Source organism: Eptesicus fuscus, chromosome 10 (genome assembly GCF_027574615.1).
Source record: "Eptesicus fuscus isolate TK198812 chromosome 10, DD_ASM_mEF_20220401, whole genome shotgun sequence".
In the NCBI taxonomy this organism is placed as follows: domain Eukaryota; kingdom Metazoa; phylum Chordata; class Mammalia; order Chiroptera; family Vespertilionidae; genus Eptesicus; species Eptesicus fuscus.
In genome coordinates this window covers 48,716,586-48,735,249 of record NC_072482.1, presented here as the reverse complement: position 1 = coordinate 48,735,249, position 18,664 = coordinate 48,716,586, and positions in this window count along the sequence as shown.

Below are 18,664 nucleotides of genomic sequence, written 5' to 3'. Positions count from 1 at the left end.
CCAGGCATCCCTGGATAACCAAGGAAGTGCCTGCTCCCTGTCTCCTAGAGCCAGCTTATCCACCAAGGTTAATAGGGTAGCTCTTTGATGGATAGCACATCTGGAAGGGAAGCAGCAGGAGCCCACACACCTGCAGTTTAAATCTCAGAAGGTTTACCATGTTTTCTGTTTTATATGCTATATTTTAGTGTAGATGTGAATACGGTTCTTTTCCCCCCAAGAAAAGTTTAAGACTATTGTTTATGTCCAGCTTCATAGTTCTTCATTAAACTCAGTCTTCGTTTATTTATTTTACTCAGACATTCCTACACATTTCCACACCCTTTAATTCATTTTTGTTATTTTCCATGATGTATTATCTCATTAGAACTCAGTGAACATGACTGCAGGCTGATTGACTTTAGGTTGCATGGACTTGGCAGAACGCTGGACTCCTCCCTGGCCATCAGCAGATTTCAGGGTACTTGGGTGAATTACATTCCCTCCACCTGCAGTTTTAAATGGATCATCCGCCTGAGGTACACTGGTTGTTCCAAATACACAAAAAGTGAACATATAAGCTTCTCAAAGTGGGGGTCATGCTCAGGTATCCTAGAAAGTCATCTCCCAATTATCAACGAGGTTTGAAATACAGAGACCGAGGATGCAAGCATATGCTTCTCCATGCAAGTTGGTCAACAACAGGCAGAAAACACACAAATTTCAGAAGAAAATAAACAAAATGGGTATTAATTTTTAGAATCACAATTTTAAACTTTCTATTTTAAGTTTAAAAGGTAAATATCTTCTACCCAGAAAATATACTTATAGTCTCTTTCCCTTCAGATATGCACAAGTTTAAAATAAAAGAAAAAATGGCTGCGGTAATATTATTTGCAGTAATATTTTGTATTGAGAAAAAATGTAAACCACCTCACTGTCTATCAATAAGGAGGTGTTAATAAAGTATTATATAGTAATATTAATATTACATAGTTATTGAAAAGATTGAGGAATGCATTTGTGTATTGGTATGAAAAATTGTCTAAGATATATTGGTATTTAAAGCAAAAAAGAAGAGTATCTTATTGAATGACAGTTGTGAAACCTATCTATCTATCATCTATCTATCTATCTATCTATCTATCTATCTATCTATCTATCTATCTATCATCTATCTATCTATCAATCATCTATCATCCATGTAACTATCTATCTAACTACTTATCTATTCACCCATCTTCTCTCTACCTAGTGACCCAAGCACATAAAATATCAGGAAGGATGAACAGCAACAACAAAAAATGGTAACAGTGATCATTTCTGGGAAATGAGGTAGGGAGAATCTGTGTAAGGAAAAATTTTAACTATTATCTTGTGCTTCTCTATCTGTATTAGCTGTCTATTGCTGTATAACAAAGCACCCTGAAGCTTGGTGACTTCAAACAAAAACCACTTATTTGCTTACAATTCTGTGGTTAGCAATTTTGTCAAGATTCAGCTGGGATGGCTTGCTTTATGCTATGTCATGTCTAAGTTCACTCCTCTGTTTACAATTGGAGGGCTAGTTAGGGACTGGCTAGTCCAGAATGACCTCACTCTTATGTCTGGGCTCTAGGCTAAAATGGCTGAGATGACTAAGCGTCTGTCTCCATGTGATCTCTCTCTAAGTTTGTTCATAGGTGGCAGTTTTCCCAAAAGGGGGGGCGGGGGGAGAGAAGAAAGAAAAGAGAAGGAAAAGAAAGTTGCAGGCCCTGTTGAAGCCAAGGCTTGATACTCACCCAGAATCACTTTTGCTGTATTTTTTTGAAGAAAGCAAGCATCAAGACCAGCCCAGATTTAAAGAATGGGGAATTTGATTCTATTTTTTCTTTTCTTTTTATTTTTCATGTGGTCAACCCTTTTATTAAACTTCATTGGCAATATCTGCCATTGACCTTTGCTGGGGGAATTTGCCCTTAAGATATTTGGTTAACATTTACTTTCTTCTATTTTTCTTTGTATATTGGTACAGTATTTTTAAAGTGAAGGGAAAATGTGCATAAAATAGTAAAGGGAAGTGCATTAGAACTGAGAAATTCTCATACTCAGCTGTAAAACTACATTTCTTCATGAGAGAGCAGTAACATATTTGTGGCCATGTAGAATCCAATACACTCTACTACTTGAATGTTTTATTAAAGGCATTTGTTGTTTTAATAAAAATGATAACAGAAATGATGGCATCAAGTTTTTATCTATAATAAAGTCCTGGCTTGTTCAATTCGCATCTGCATCTTTAATAGGAAGAGCCTGTTTCTATTTTTTTATAATGGAATGTGATTACTGGTTAGGTCAGAGAAATCCTGTAACATATACAAAAAGGTTTTGACTGTTCCAGAGTCTGCGAAGAGATCCATTGTAGATGTGAAATTCCACATACATTTAAAATGCACATATAGTTTTATTTTGTGGCCACTAATGACATTTGCACAATGAGTAAATGGCCTTATATGCAATTGCATTATCTTGTGTGTGTGTGTGTGTGTGTAGTTTTAATAAAATTAAAAATATTTCTTCTTACAAAAATTTATCATTTAACATTTTAATGATGTAATGTTCTCCACTGTATGCAGTAATGTTCTACAAAAAGGAAATTAAAACAGAAAAGTTATAAATTGTTTTAAATAATTATTTTAATTATTTTTTTGTTTTCTCCCAAAGTGAATCCAATGATTAATTGTCTTATTAAAGGTAAGTACACCCTAATTTTTCAATTTCAACTGTGGAAAAGAGCTACCCTCTCCTGCCACATTCATAGATTTTACCTGTCCCCTTACTGTTCCTCCACTTTCCCTTCTCCTCTGCCCCGGGTGTGAGCATAGAAATTTTTACCAATGTAATAGGAATTCGTTTCTTATGGAAGAGTTACATCTCCAGTACTGCTCGTGTTTTCTCTGTGTTTACCTCTGCCTCTTCCCTCTCGCTGGCACGCCAAAGCCAGTACCTTCTGCCAGTCCTCGCCAAAGCAAAACACAGAGGTACAAGCAAAAATTCCAAGGAACCACCAGCCAGTGAGTCACATGAGGAGTCGCAGGGAAATGCTTACTTGCAGAGCTAGTTTTTTGTTTGCTTTTTTTTTTTATTTCCAAAATTTGATACGGTTTGCCCTAAAGAAAAGACAAAAGACCCAGAGGTAAAGCTAATACAAGGGGAAGAGAGGACCAAGTGGTGAGGATTTTTCATAGCTGAAGCTGGAATTTTCTGTTTCCCTGCAGAAAACAGAGCATTCAAATGAGGACAATGCAAGAGGAGTCTGACATTAAATAACTGTGTCCAAAGGCATAGTCTAACTCTGCTCAGGGACTGTTACCATGCTAGGCATAAAGGGATAAAGGAAGAAACTGAGCTCAAAATGCCCTGAGTTTAATCTATTTCCTGCTTTCCATTCCTGGTTTGGCTTCCTGTTGGCCAAACCCATATGGAAAATAGAGGGCAGGTAAGTCTATTGGTCTATTCAGGGTCAGTCTTCTAAGCCAAGAACAAGGTAGAGAAGGGCAGAGACAGGTTCCAGAAATGCAGAGAAGGTATATGGTCCAGGAAGAAAAGAGCAAGAAGTGGTGGGTGGGAGTGAGAAAGGAGATGGAGGAAGAGGAGGAAAAGGGAGAGAAGGAGTAATAGGAGATGAGAATAAATGCATGAGCTTGTAGCTGGTTATCAAAATTTTAATTATGAGGCTTTTATTATAAGAACTACGGGCCAGATGCATGAAAATCGTACATGGGTAGGGTCCCTAGGCCTGGCTGGCGATCAGGCCCGATCTGTGGGGTGGTCGGGGGGCAATCAGGTGGGGGCCCCCACTGGCACCCACCTTGGCTGGCCTGGGGCCTGCGGGCTGGGGCAGCTCCTGCATTGAGTGTCTGCCCCCTGATGGTCAGTGCGTGTCATAGCGACCAGTCATTCCCCTGGTTGTTCTGCCATTCTGTTGATTTGCATATTAGGCTTTTATTATATAGGATAGGGAAAACTAATTATGGTAGTTACTATTTATCAACCTTATACATGTTTACATTCTAGTTCCATTCATAGGTTAAATGGGAAGCTACCTGAGGGCAAAGATCCTGCTGATTTTATCTACTAAAGTCTCCTCATTAAATATTTGTTGACTTACATTGAATGATAAGCATATTTTACTGATTTTTGAAAAATCAAGAATAGCTGACATTATGATTCTTAAGGCTGTCTCTTAGTTTCTGTGGTGCCATCTTACCATGGACAAGAATGTTGCATCCTTTCACCTGTCAACATTGTAATTATTAATCTACTACAACTTTTGCTAACAGCAGAGAATCTGTTCTGACAGCTATAATATAAGTTGGTTTGTCAGAGAAGTTTACCAACAGCTTGAAAGTTTCATGATGGAATAACTGGTCAAGTTAGTGTTGATGGCATCTGGCCAGAGCCATCCATCACTAATCCTGGGAAGCAGGACAATCTGATGGTTCCAGTTTTATTCAATCTATTTTATGCAGCCATGCTTGACTATGCAACAAGGGACCTCAGGGTTGATACTAGGATATATTTTGATCTCCTAAAAGGGTTTTCCACTTCAATAACTTGCAATCCTCCTCAAAAGTCCTTGAGGCAGTTGTTCATGAACTATTGCTTCATGATGACAACATACCCAACATGAAATGGATTTCAGAAAACTGTGTGGGGCTTGTGTTAAGAGTTGTCTGTTGGTTGAAGATGACATAATACATGCCATGTTTTACTAACAAAATTCTACAACACCTCAATAATAGTAAACTTTTTGAAAGACATTGTTGACAATTTCTTTCTTTGCAGTTTTACTAATAATCACCAGGTAGATGAGATAAGAAAATTCAGAGTAAAAACACATATTTGTGGCTAACAGTATCATCAATAATTATTAATTTTCATAATATTGTAAAATGAATGTGTCTTTCTGAGTGCATAAATTTGGAACATGTATTGATCAACACTGGGTTTGACTGAATATTAGGATTGTCTTCCTAATAACTATATAATGACTAGACATCTAAATTAAAATGAAAAGTTTATCTAATCCCACAATACTCAAGCAAGAAGAGATCTGAGAATATTCAAGATTTTACATATGAAAGTTAGTTGACTTGGTCAATATCTTTCTCTTAACTAATTTCAGAAACTGGGCCATGCTTCAAGTACCTTGATCACCTCACTATTGTTTTCATTATTCTAGTTTGAATGTTGTGGTAGCCAATTTCCAACATGGCCCTCCATGATCCTCACCTCCTGGTATTCATATCATTGTAAAATCTCCTACCACATTGTATCAGGGTTGGTGGTAGGTGACAAATAGACACACACAGATTATTTCATTTTTGAGGCTAGGTCACAAATGTTACCATGGCTTCCTCTTCACTTTGGTTTTGCTTATCTTGGGAGAAGATGGCCACCATATCTGAGAAGTCTTATAAAGGGGTCCATGTGATGAGGAACTGAGGATGGCAGCCACCAGTCAGCTGGAAACGGAACCCTCTTTCCATCAGCCCTGTGAGTGAGCTCAGAAGAAGATATTTCTGACCCAGTCAAACAACAAGAGTACTGCAGCCCCAGCCAACATCTGATCTGCAACTCATGAGGGCTCCTGTGCCAGAACCACTGAGCTCAGCCACGCCAAGATTCTTGACCCTTAGAAACTATGTGACATATTAAAATTTTTGTGTTTTTAGCTGTGACATACAATAGTTAAGGTTTATGTAGCAATATAACTAGTACAGCGTGATAGTCACATTTTCTTCAGTATGTCATGCAGCTATGAAATGAGGAATCATAGTCCTTAATTCGCTTTGAGGGGACCATCCAGGCAGCAGTCGAAATCTGTGATGCATGAATCCCTGGGTATATGTGCAGGCTTTAGAGACATGTGAACCCCCAAAATTACCTGTGGAATTATATGGAAAATCTATGCAAATGTGTGTGTTTTTTCTCTTTAAAAAGGCTCGTAGTTTTGTTTGATATTCAAATATATATTTGATTTCCTGCTCTATGGCTCTCGTGTAGTGTTATATACTGAGATCACTGAGTGCAGAGTCAATCAACCTTTTTATTATAACTTTAGCAACTTTCCATAGTGCCTTATATAGTGGGTGCTCAACAGATGGATGTTGGATGAGGGACTGACTAGGTTTATACATTTTTGTGCACATATACCTGTCATGGTTGGAAAACTCTGAGTGGCCATATACTCTTAGTTGTTTTCCTAATCGGGTTCATTCATCATCTCTTGTCACAATTACTGGGTATTTAGGAGTGTTTAATTCATGACTGTGGAACAAACTGAAGCTAAGTGGCTCAAACTGCGATTGCTTTTTTGGTCTCAGCATAGTACATTCAAACACTAGGAAGTGCAGTAGCCAATAAGTATGCATAAAAGAAATTTCCTGGATACATTTTGACCCCCCCCCTTTTTTTTCTATGCTTCACACACAAAGAGTTTGCTGTAACAAATGTAGACTTTATCTTCATGTTTTTCTTTGACTTTCCGCAATCAGGAAAACCATTACCCCCAAATTTAAAAAAAAAATATCAGAGTCATTTGCTATGTTGACTGCTTATTGCTTCTGTCACAGCTTTAGAATTGAACCCACCACAGTTACTAACATCCTGCCTGTCTTTCTTAAGTAGTTAATTACAATCTCATGCAATCTTTCTGGGAACCGGTATCCATTAACAAAATTGGTTTTCTTTCAATTGTGGCTATAAGTTGATGGATCCCAGTTCACCTATGTTTTTACTAAGGGTAATGCTGCTCAGGCACATACAAAGAACCCAAGTGTGTTTATTTTTAAGAACTTTGTGGAATTATACCCACTTCCACCTTCAAAGTACTGTTTGAAGTTCCTGCTGCAGTCTTGATGAGCCATGTACTCATTCACTACTTCCTATTGTGCTGGTATTTCACAGGTCCCTGGTAACACATTCCTCTTTAATTCAACAAAAATTAGTTTCCATCTAAAAGTTACCTTTATGAAATTTCCCTTTGAAAAACATTATTTTCTCTGTTCTATTATTTTCAACATATTTACTTACATCTGGGAATGTTTCCAAAAGGAGCTTTAAGAAATTATTGCATTCTCATTGGGAGCAGGGGGAATACATCTATTGAAGGCCCAGATACTGCCACATGGAGAACAAATGAGGGCAATTAATCCTGGTAATTCTCAAAGTGAAAATACTTTATAACATGAAAAATATAGATTTAACAAATTGATTTTTCCATTTGAGTTATATTTTCTCCCTTATCTTGAGGAAATACACATAATTGTGTTTTTTTGTTCTTTTTTTGTCAAGATGCTAGTTAATACTTAGGAAAATGAGAGAGGATGAAAGCAGATGCATATGTTTAAGCCATATAAATAATTTATAGCCTCACAATAATGCATTGTAATATAGGCCAGACTCAAAAGCATGGTAATTAAAGTGCTCATTAAGTATCTGTTAATGCACACCCACATGTCTCTAACTCTTATAGGCCATTCACAGTTCTGTTCATTAGGCCCAGAGAGAATTATTCACTTTTGAATCCCTTTGGCTCCATTCATTCTTCAAGTTATGCATGCTTGTGTTGCCTACTTTATGCTATATGCACTATGCCGGGCTGTAGGAATATAGAGGTAAAGAAAGAGAAAATAATTCAGACTTAAAGACGGGCCTAAATCCAGTTTCTATTGTCTATGAAACAGAAAACTCATCCAAAATGTATCCAGGAAATATCTTGTAGGCCTATTGAATGACTCTTTCATTCTCTATCGAGCACTGCCATGAATTTTCACTGCACCATAACAAAAGAATTAACTAAAATTCTCCAAGTGGCATGTTCTAGGACTTGCATCCATATCCACTACTTTAGTCCTTGATCATTGAGCCTCAGAGAAGCCAGATGGGCTCCTCTGAAATTGTTTCATATGGAGCTTATCTTAGCCAAAGTTTTCACCCTGAATTACTTGACAGACAACGCTGGCTCCTTCTGTTTATAATGCCCTAATTTAATTTGAAGATTGTTTATATATCACCGTCATTTTTAGAATGTTTATGCATTGTGTTGAGGTTTAGAGATATAAATTTGATAGAATGTGGATAAAAGAAGATGGATGAGGGCATCTGTTGTCTAGATTGTGCAAATGGGTAAGCTGGTGAGCATTGATTTTGATGTTTGTTTAGATTTTTTGAATTTGTGCCATATGCTATATATTTTGTTTTCTATCTAGGAGTTTATTTTAGAGTAATTTTAAAGAAGCCAAAATCAAGAAAATCAATTTCTGAAATCTAAAGCTATAATGAAAGAAACAGAAGTGGGAGGGTGGATAAACATAAGGCAGAAATCAAGAAGAAGAGAAAATTAGGCATTTCATGGAGAAAGTTGCTGCAGTACTCTTGGAAAGATAAAAGACTGACAGATAAAACGATCAACCGAGAAGGCATGATTTAGTTATGTAATGCTAAATCTATATCGGAGGCCCAATCACTGGTTCTAAAAATTTCAGATCTTAAAAGTTTGCATCTATAAAAACACATAAGCCAGATGTTTAAAAACTTCACTGTTCACACACTTTAAACTGAGTTTTGATCATTTCAAACTACCTTAACTACCCTTACTCATACTCACCCTTGAGGGGATTGTACATTTAAATTGTTTTGATTTTACATTTTATTGAATTATATAGCACATATGTAAAAAAGTGCACAAATCATATGTCTGCAGCACACTGAATTTTCACAAGTTGAAGGTAACTTTAGCACAAAGCATTATCAGCACTCAGAATCCCCCCTAATGTTCCTTTTTGTCTCTAACTTCATCCCACTCTCCTGGCTTCTAACCCCGATAGATTAGTCTTGCCATTTTTTGAATGCCACATAAATGGGATTATGCAGTTTGAACTTTTGGTTCAGGCTTCTGTTTTCTGTCTGTGAAATTTCTTCCTATTTTAAAATCGTATTTGTAATTCTTCATTCTCATTTTACAGTATTCTATTCTGTGGATATGACACAGTGTAATTATCCATTCTATTGCTGACGGGCAAAAATGAAGAACATTTTTTTTAAAATTGATTTTAGAGAGAGAGAGGAAGTGAGAGAAACATTGACTTGTTGTTCCACTTATGCATGTGTTCATAGGTTGGTTCTTGTATGTGCCCTGACTAGGGATCGAACCCCCAACCTTGGCATATTGGAAGGAGGCTCTAACCCACTGAGCTACCTGGCCAGGGCCAAAGAACATTTTGGAAGCTACTAGTTTGAGCCTATTGGGCACTATGCTGCTATGGATGGACATGCTAGTACTTGTTTTCAGGGTCATAGGTTAGTACAGGTTCAGCTTTAGTAGATACTGCCAAAGGGTTTTAAAAAGTAAATGTAAAGCTTGTGTTTTGAATACAATTAAGTCAGCACTGCTCAGTAGAAGTCTAATGGCTGAATTTGTAGACTACAGACAAAATTGTGTGATGGAATTAATGAGACATCCTTCTTTGAATGATCCCTCCTGTTGTTGTCCTACCATGTTTTCTGTCAAAAGGCCCATCTCCTGAGGAAGAAGGTATGGACAACAGACATTACTCTTCTGACAGCCACATGGTACTAGCATGTCTGAAGGAGGGCCATTGAGACTGTCTAAATGTTTGGAAGTGCCTCTATGTCAAAACCTGCCTGTTGGCATGACAGGAAAAAAAAGTCATATCAAATCATGTGCATTTCCTTGTAACCTATGCCAAGTGGGTAAATTAGTAGAAATATTTTTTCAGCAAACAATAAAGTTAGCTGTATGCATGTTATCTTTACAGTTGAAATGGGGAAATTATAAGAAGGATTACGTACACAAAATATATTTTTAAAGGAAAAATGGTGCCTCTCTGAAAATTTAAAAGTAGTTATATCGCATCCTGATATCACCAATTTTCTTAAAATAATAATTTTTAAATGGTGATTTCCTTACTAAGCTATTGTATAATCCTAGTCACACCCTCTGTTGTGCTACTCTAGAAAATAATTTAAGGTGTATTTACTGAGCTCTTACAGAAATAATTTCTCTTAGTCCTATTGGGATGAGTAAAAGACACAATAAAATATTTCATGGGTGGGGTCATTGTTTGGACATCTTGCTGAAAGTGGGTACTAGAGGACTCTCAGCAAAGCTTAGTCCAATATCTTAGCTACGGAATATATCACAGGTTTTCTTTCTTCAGTATATATTTAAAATAAAATTGTTTAGGATGTAACATACATAAAAATAAAAATAAATTGTCATTTTTAAGACTTCAAAAAGATGATAACAATCAAATTTAGTTTAAAACACACATGTGTGCATGCCTGTACATGAATGATCTTCCCATAGTGACTACTCAAACTGGAAAAGTTTTCATGTCTAGTAATGGAGAGAGTAAGGGCAGAAATCACTCAACTAAAACTAATGCAGTAACGTTTTTTTGAAACAATTAAATTAGTTTAAATGATTTTGCAGTGATGATTTTCATCATCTTATTTTAGCTTTACTAGGTTAGGTTATGTAAGACTTTTGCAGCAAAAATCTTATATAACCTAACCTAATAAAGCTTAAAAATTCAAAATTCATGTGTCGAAGTCTTAACCCCCCAATGTGAGTGCATTTGGACACAGGGTCTTCAGGAAGTAATTTAGGTTAAATGAGGTCCTAAGGAGTGAGCCTTGATCTGATAGCATTAGGGTTCTTAGAACAAACACTAGAAAGCAATCTCTTTCTTCCCTCCCTTCCCGTCTGTCATGTGAGGACAAAGCAAGAAAGCAGCCTGTAGCATCCCAACAGCCCCGTAGCTCTCACCGGAGACAGAGCCTGCAACCAAGGTATGTGCCCTTGACTGGAATCAAACCTGAGACCCTTTATTCTGAGGGCCTCCAGAACTCCGAGGAAATAAAACAATGCCATTCAGTCTGTGGTATTTTGTTAGGGCAGCCTGAGCACACTAAAACAGTCCATTAAAAAGCTGAACTTTTTTTCCTTAGGTCATAAGAAAGTGCTCACTTTTAGAGAAGTGAGTTCATGCTGCATGCATGGTGTCTGGAGAAAAAAAGTAAAGGAAAGTGGCCCTTGAAATGTAATACTACCTTTCCCCATTTAGCTTCCTACAGGTCTTAGAAATGAGTCACCAAGTCAATTGTGTGTATTTTCAACTGACATGCAGACGTTTAGCACTTTGGGCTCTGAATGAGCACTTCCTCTGGGGGACCGGATTCCTCTGGCCGTGACATACAAACATTTGATTCCTATTTTATGCTTAATAAATCCCACACTACTCACAGTAATAATACATCTATGGTCTTTATATTCACAACTTTTGTTGTTATTAATCCTCATCCAAGGATATTTCCCTCCCCACTCAATGATTTTTAGAGAGAGTGGGAGGGAAGGGCGGGGGGAGAGAAACATGGATGTGAGAGAGACACATCAATTGGTTGCTTCCCACACATGCCCTGACTGGGGCCCAGGCATTGAGCCTGCAACTGAGGTAGATGCCCTTGACTGGAATCGAACCTGATACCGTTCAGTCTGAGGGCTGATCAATGCTCTATCCATTGAGCCAAACCAGCTAGGGCTATATTCATAATTTTTTTTATCCCCTTGATAATTTCCCAACTTAGCATGACCCAGCAGTGCAAAATGTGACTCCTTTCCACTCTCATCTGCCATCCTTCTATCCAGGAATATACCTCTTCACAGAAATTCCAGCCTCTGTCTCAGAAGTTCTGATGTTTCAGAGTCTTTATTTAGCTCTTCTTTTATACGAAGATATTTTGAAATGGTAATATCACTTGTAAAGAGTCCTTCCTTCCTCTGGGACTAGTAATCATGTTTTGTATTGTTTCTGAAGTGTAACATGGGGCAGAGGTAATATATCTTTCAAGCTGAATGCTTTCATTGTCACTGGTTTTCATTTTTCACACAGACTTTGACATATTTCAGTATTGTTGGTGGTGATGCTGTGGAAAGCTAGAAGCCTGAGGAGCCTGGTTCATCAACATCCCTGCTCCCCGCCCTGCCCCGCCTCCCCCCTTTCATATAAAATGGTAAAACTTAGATGACGACTAGCTTAGCAGTGTTACTCTTTTTAAGTTTTTTTGTGAACTTTGTACTTTGGCTGGTATTGATTTCATTTGCCATTGTCCATCCAGCCCATTCAACAGTTGGTGTGTATTATCATCCAAAGATCTGTATGTAAGCTTTTCTATAGAATGACTTAAATTTGGGGGTAGATTCTAATGATCCAGGAGGTATTTGTGAAATAAAATTAAAATAGTTCTTTGATGGATGTTTATGAAAAATATGAAGATAAACACTGAGTACCTTCATAATCTTATACATCAAAATGTAGAGATCTATTTGTGGTCTTTTGATAAATCCCCCAAAGTTTATGCCTGTCAGTATAATGAAAGTATACATATAAAGAATATAATTATTGTCTATGTTTTCATTTTATTTTAAAAAGCATCTCTTATTTAAAAAGCATTAAAAGTCTTTATATCAATGGATGGGTGAAATGAAGAAATTACTGTAACATTATTGGAAATAATAATGTTACAGTCAGTGGTAACCCAGCCATGGCAACCCAGCACTGACTGCTGCAGGTGAGGGCGCAGCAACCCAGCACTGACTGCCAAGGGGGCTACGGATCAGGCCCTGAGAGAGGCCTAGAGAGAGAGGCAGGGTCTGATCCACAGCCTCCGTGGCAACTGTTGATCAGTCATTGCCTCTCTCTTTCTCTCAAGGCTTCACCAGCAGCCACACCTCTGTTTTTCTCCAGGCCTCCACAGGGGCTGCTAATCAGCCCTGCCTCTCTGATCAGGCCTGGAGATAGGTTCAGAGATGCTGACTGGCATAGAAACCGACCAATCAGAACCAAATTGACTGGCAGGGGAGGGCAGTTGGGAATGAGATCAGGCCTGCAGGGGAGGGCAGTTGAGGGCAAGATCAGACCAGCAAGGGAGGAGAGTTAGGGGTGATCAGGCAGGCAGAGGCAGTTGAGGGCAAGATTAGGCTGGCAAGGGAGAGCAGTTAGGGGCGATCAGGCAGGCAGGCAGGTGAGCAGTTAGGAGCCAGTGATCCCACAGGGATTGGGCCTAAACTGTCAGTCGAACATCCCTCAAGGGGTCCCCGTTTGGAGAGTGTACAGGCTGAGCTGAGGGAACCCCCCCTCTGTGCACGGATTTTGTGCACAGGTGAGCAGTTAGGAGCCAGTGATCCCACAGGGATTGGGCCTAAACTGGCAGTCGAACATCCCTCAAGGGGTCCCCGTTTGGAGAGTGTACAGGCTGAGCTGAGGGAACCCCCCCTCTGTGCACGGATTTTGTGCACTGGGCCACTAGTAATTCTATAGTTGCATTACTTTTAAACAACAAATGTGGATCCCTGTATTGACTCTTAAGTTTACTATTGCTATCTCTATTCTAATTTTTCAAAGGTATTTATAAGCATTAGTGATGTTTTATTTTTCATCATTCACATTTTTAATTAGAAAAATTACAGTCTGTCTTTTTAATTTTATATTTATGTTTACAAGTGTAAATATAAATTTAACCTAGATTTCATAGATGTATAATTGTTTCCAGGGGCACAAGTCAATCCATGCATAGTAGCCCATCAGACTATCACAAACACAAGGACCACATTTTCTAATAAAATGAGTGGTCTGCAATTCAATGAAAGCATAGTGCCATATTATTTGTATTTTATTTGTTTTTATTTATAGATATGGCTTGCCAGAAGATTTCTTTGGCCCACATCAGTTTTGTCATGTAAAATATTGGTTTATTTCATATTTACTGTTACACTGCTCCATTCCATAAATTATGCTGGGTTTCTATGTATATTTCTCCTATAAGAAAATAGGAGTTGTAATTTTTTTTTAGGTTCATGATTAGCCTAAATGAGAAACCCATAAATAGAATATTTAAAAGATTCAAGCCTGACAGAAAATTCTCTTATAATAAGAAACATCGTAACTTCCATTGTAAAAACACATGTTTAACAGTAATTCGGATGCACTTTATGCTGATGGTCTGCTGGAAATCAGGTAACTTTGGTTTATTTTTAAATTTCAAGTCATTTTCTTTTCAATATAGCAAATTGCTTCCGTCCCCCCCCCCCCTCATAAACTGATACCCTTTTTAAGTGATTTAAGTTTTTTCAAGTAATTAAGAGGAAATTCTACCTACAATTTTATTCCAGGCTCTGTCCACTTTAAGAATGTCATTGAAAAGATGCTCTTGCACAAATATCTCATTTAGAGGATTTATATTTCTGACATAAACACATTGCTATTCCTTTTACTAATGGGAGATAAAATAATGATAACAATGCATTGTTCTTAAATCTGAGAACTGATTACATGGAATGCTATTACAAGACATAAAACTTTAATTTTGTAATTATACAGGTAAAATATGTTGAAATATACATGGAAAATATGTTTATACATATACACAACTATGGAAAATATTATATATCAACATATATTTAAAGCATTTCTGTATGTATATATGTGCATGTGTATATAGTATTTTAAAACAAAGTTAGAACTACTATATTTACTTTTCAGTTATTATTACCTTTTGAACAATTTTGTACATTGTTAAAAGTTTTCAAGAATGTAATTTTAATGATTTCATAATATTTTGGCTTATGCATGTACCATAATTTATTTGTCCACTCTTTATTGTTGGACATTTAAATAATTTTTGGGTTTTTTACTTCTGTAAATAATAAAATGTGTATTTTTAAAAGCCATATTTGAGATTTGTGCATTCATATATGTAATTTATACATTGATTAAAGGTCTTTGATTTGTCAGGCAAGCAGTTTATTAGGGGCTGAGAACTCAAGTGTGGAGACAAATAAACATACATAGAAATGCTTTGAAAACTAATGTGAGGATCTGAAAGTTTTTAATGTGACACCACTCTTAATTGTTATATTTTCTATATAATGGATTACCAGAATATTTTGATCAATAGAGCTCAGGAACTCCAAGAACAAATAATATCATGAAACCTCACTTGAAGATATTTTCTCCTTCCCATTCAGCAAATCCATTAGAAAGCATATACTTCCTTCCTTTCTCACTATGTGTGTATTTTATATATGAATAAAATGTTGAATTTGTTGAGCTCTGGACTCCATGAATCTAATAACCCTACAAAATAGTGCTTTGCAGTTGTTATCAATTAGGGACCTATTATGTTACACAGATTATCTTACAGACACCACAATAATTTTCTCTCAGATTTTAAGAACCTAATATTTGCCTCTTTATTTTTATATAAGGTATAGGTATTAATATTGGAATTCAATTATCCTACAACTTTTAAATTCAGTAAGTACCTATGCTTAAAGCCTAAAGAGTAATAAATGGCCTAGTTAAGCATACAAATTACTATGTTTATGGAGGAAAAAGACAAATTACATTCACATAGCTTAAGAATTTAGTGCATCATAATCTAATTTCCAGAAAGCCGTAGTATTTTAAAGCTATCAGGAAAAATATCTACTCTTGCTTTCTGTGAAGATCTTTTCCCCCCAAAAAAATATATCAAGAAATTAAAACCTCAATGTAAAAATATGAGCTCCTGAAAATCAGGCCTTCATTTAGCTGTGTTTATTATACCATCTAATGCATTCTGATCTCTCTATAAAATGAAGATTTTAAATTTAGATAAAATAAGCAAGAAAGCCTTTGGCAAAAAATGATTGAAATTCACAAACGGGTCTTATGTTATATACACTCTCTCAATTATTTACTGTGTAATCTACAATATTTATGGAACACCTATTGTGTTGTAGGTTACAGAGATGTAGAAATTAATAATTCAAAGTATGTAAACTTAATATATAAGGTGTTTGGGGTGGTTTAAACAATGCTCAACAGGCATGTAAGAAAATGCTTACAACACAGTGTGATAAATTTCCTCAGAGGAATAATGTGGAACATCTCTGGAGTACACCAATGCTCATAGCAATATTATTCACAACAGGCAAAAGGTGGAAACAACCCAAATGTACATCAATGCATAAATGGATAAATAAAATGCAGTGTATACATCCAATGAAATACTATTCAGCCTGAAAAGAACAAAATATTGTCACATGCTGCAGTATGGATGAACCCTGAAAACATTATGCTAAGTGAAATAAGCCAGATTACACTTATGAAATACCTACAATAGTCAAATTCATAAAGATGGGAAGTAAAATAGTGGCTACCAGGGGCGGTGGTGATGGGGTGGGCAGAAGGGGGTTATTGTTTAATGGATACCAAGTTTCTGTTTGGGATGAAAAAGTTCTGAAGTTGGACGGTGGTTATGGTTGCACAATAAATAATGTGAATGTACTTAATGCCATTGAATTGTACACATTTTAATGCTTAAAATAGTAAAATTTATCTTATCTATATTATACCACAATAAATTTTAAAAGTTAAAAAAAATTAATTCCTCTGGGCCATAGAGGAGCTCACAGACCTTCTGCAAGAGTCAGGGTAGGCTGCATGTAGGACAGCCCGGGTGTGAAGCTGGGTAGGGTGTTGCTGGGTAGACAGAAGGGGAAAGGGCAATTCATGCAGAGAAACCAGTCTCCATGGCAGGGAGATATGCAAAAAGCATAGTAATATCTTATAATTCCAAGCAGCTCCCTGTAACGGAAGATACGTGGCTGTACAGGAAGCAATGGAAAGAATTAAACCTGGAAATGATTAGCTGGGATCGGGTCTTGAATCATGTTGGTGGCAGTTTGTATTTTCCTAGGACAATAACCCTATTTCCTGTGTCACATAGTCTTTAAGGCCTTGCCACTTCTCCACCATAAAAGGGCCTCTTATTCCTCTCCCTTCCAATTTAGGAAGGTTCGTGATCTGCTTGTAAGCAATGGAATGTGGCAGGGTTTCTGTGGGATTTCCCAAACTACATTATAAAAGGTGAACCAACTTCCACCCAATCTCCTGGCATGACTGCTCATGGAGCCTTCAGCCACACTGTCAGCCATCTGACTGCCCAGGGACCACCATACTGTGAGGAAGCCCACTGTAACCCACACAGAGGGACTACATGGAGAGGCCCTGCCACTAAGGAGAAGCAGATGCTCAGTCGGCTCTCAGCTGCTTCGGCCCCACAGCTTCCCCGCTCCAGCTACTGTCTGACTGCAACTTCATGGGAACCGGGGAGCCTGCCCTGCAAGCTAAGGCCTTCCCCAATTCCTGACCCACAGAACCTTCATAGACAATGAAATGATTTGTGTGTTAAGCTACTGAGTTTGGGGTAACTTGTTACATAGGACACAGCAAATAGCTAACCTGAACAAGGTCATAGGTCAGGCTTTGGAGTTTGAACTGACTACTCACTATTTTATGTGCATCTCTTGCTCTTTTTCTTGCCTTTGTTCCTGCTCCTTTCTTCACCTGGAATGCTACCCACTGAGATTTCTCCCTATTATACGTCTTTGTGTTCTTTAAGGCTCAGTCACAAAACACGCCTTGATGACCCTAGCTCTCCTAGCTGAACATCATTGTCCCTCCTTGAATAATAGTTTTTGTTTTGTTTGTTTTTTACTGTGCGGGTGGTATAAATTGCAACCTACAACATTTTTTTTTTAATATATAATCCATGTTACCTTTTAACAAAATGTGAAGACTTGAGGCCAGGCATTGTATTTTTCACATCTTTGCAAAGTCTGTCACTGTGCTTTAGAATTATCATGTTAAAGGAGTTTGAAAATATATAGTGAAGGCATAAAAAATACATAGAACACAGAAAAATGTTTTAATTTATGGAAAGCTATTTTCCTTTACCTAGCTAATACTACTGACTGTCATGAGTTTATCTTTTTTTCTTCATTTACATTTAAACATGTATATATTTTATGATACATGTTAGATAAAGGAAACTTTCAGAAAAAAAAAGTTATTGTATTTAGCTTGTACCTAATTTGTAGCCAAGATATTCAGAAAGGTCATACAATTTCTGTCCTAAGTGTATAATCAGAACTTATATGTCTGTGAAAACCAGGCTGACTTTACTTTTAATAACAAGTCATCTAAATTTTGGAAATTGTCCAGGAAAATACAGGCTGCCCTAACAGCCAAGTTTCCCACCAATTTTTAGCCAGCAGTGAATGCTGAGAAATGAAGGCAGGGATTGCTTTTATATTCTAAAGCTTCATTATCCTTTAAGCAAACAAATGACAATCAAGCATACTTCCAGCAAATATACTTTCCTTGTACTGACCTCCACAAAATCATCCATGAGACAGCAACTATGCATTTCTTTAGATTAAAAGGTTCTGCTAGACTTGAGATAATTAGTAGAGTAGTAGAGATATCTAGCAATGCAACCATAAAATAATAAATGCGTCAAAAATAATCAGATTTAAGAAACGCTCATCTGAGTTATTCTAGAAGTTGTGATTTTGTGGTTTCAGAGAAATTTTAATACTTGTTCAATTCTGGCATAGGATAAAGCAAGTTTGAGAATTACGTTTTTTAGACAAAAAGAGAAAAACAAAGAAAAATGCAAAACCTAGTATCCCTATACATTTCACTCATTGCTCTCATTTTATTTCAAGGTCTCAGCTAGTAGTCTGTTGTGTCTAGAATTAATCTGTGAGGAGACTGCTTGGAAAGGCGAG